Raw genomic sequence first — 1,773 nt, 5'->3', positions numbered from 1 at the left:
GAATCTACAAAGAATATTCGAAATGTACAATAATTATATTGCAGTTTTAATCGCAGTAAGCGACATCTTTTCGATATTAACTTTATTCATTTTTACTTTATTCATTTTATCGCGGCCAAAATTAATGTTTATTATTTTGCATCACAGAATTTCAATTAATCAATTTATTTCTATTGTATTCTGTTGTATTTAACAAAAAAATAATTTATCATCATTTCATATTTTTATTACAACTTTTTGGAAAACATTTATGAATCTATGAAGCTATTTATGAAGTTTTTAAAAATATTTTTTCTCATATTATTTTACCGGGACATCTCGCATTACTTTATTTTCAGAGATTAATTTATTAAGATTGAAAAAGACAATCATTTTTAATTTTTCAGTTGTGTATGTTTATTTAAAATATACCTATTAAAGAAAAATAAAATTTTTAACCTCATGAAGAAATTATTTAACACATAATATAAGTGTTAAATATTTAATATTTATATATTTAACTATGAGTATTATAGTAATTTTCTCTTCCGACGCATTCTAGGAAATAATTCCAAATTTTCCTTGCATACGAAAACTGACAACGTAGAGTTATATAAAACGCGTCTTTTTATTGTTACATTCGGACAGAGAGAATCTTTTTGTTTAAAAATAAACTAATTGCAGATTGATTTTGCGGGAACATGGGTTACATAAAATAGACACGTGACGCAAATGAGAGACAAGAAGGGTTCGTAATAGGTCATGGGCTTACGTGGGGTGTAAATGGCGAATTATTAATAATAAAAATTGATTGCTTCGAACGACGCGACGGCTCGTTTCAGCAGATCTTCAAGGTTCGCGCGATCGAATCGTTGAAACGTTGACCGATTATTTACTAACAAATATTCGAGTAAAGAACTTACGAATCATCTTAACGAACGGTAAATTAATATTTCGTTAAAAAAAAAAAAAGAAGACGAGATTTTTTAAGAAAGATAACGTCTATTGAGAAAGACAGTCTTAAATATTATGTTTATGCTTTTACACAACCTACACAGTTAGTCAAATAGTTTATGTTCCAAGAAAAAAATATTTTTACAACAGAATAATATTAACTCGACTTGTTTTCATTCTTGAGATCAAATGAATCACAGTATTTTCGATTTATTTTTAGAATGACGTTTTATTTTGATCCATCCATAAAAACAAATACTTCATTGCATGTTTTCCACTGTATAATTTCACGTTTTTTTTTTTTCTGAATGATATATGATTATTCAACCAAACAGTAGATACAAAATGTAAGCAACAAATATTTGTTATGAATTCTTCTTTCATGAAACTAAGTCGTAAGAAATAATATTAGTTAGTAAACAATAATAGTTTTCTGTAGTAAATAATGAAAACTTTGTGTTTATTAGCACATTTCACGATCGAAAGAAAATACATAATGGAAATGCGTATAAGTGATGCCATTAAAGCTTTGTTGCTTTAAAGTTCGATTTAAATTATTATTTCAGAGTTTAAATAATAATTGTGTGACACACACCTAAATATTATTATGTTATTAATCTAACCATAACCTAAATATTATTATGTTATTAATCTGACATTTCAAAACTTTTATGCAGATCTCATAAATTTGAATATATTCAAACGATTTGTTATAATAAAACGATATATGTAATAAATAAACTGTGGAATTTTATGCATTTAAAATTTTTATGCACTTATGGAAAATTTGAAGATACTAAAATGCGTAAAATGCTCATAATACACGAAAAAATAAAAACT

This window comes from Frieseomelitta varia, unplaced genomic scaffold (assembly GCF_011392965.1).
Source record: "Frieseomelitta varia isolate USP_RPSP 00005682 unplaced genomic scaffold, Fvar_1.2 scaffold_272, whole genome shotgun sequence".
NCBI lineage: Eukaryota > Metazoa > Arthropoda > Insecta > Hymenoptera > Apidae > Frieseomelitta > Frieseomelitta varia.
The sequence above is the reverse complement of the archived record's forward strand: the minus strand, read 5'-3'. Positions refer to the sequence as shown.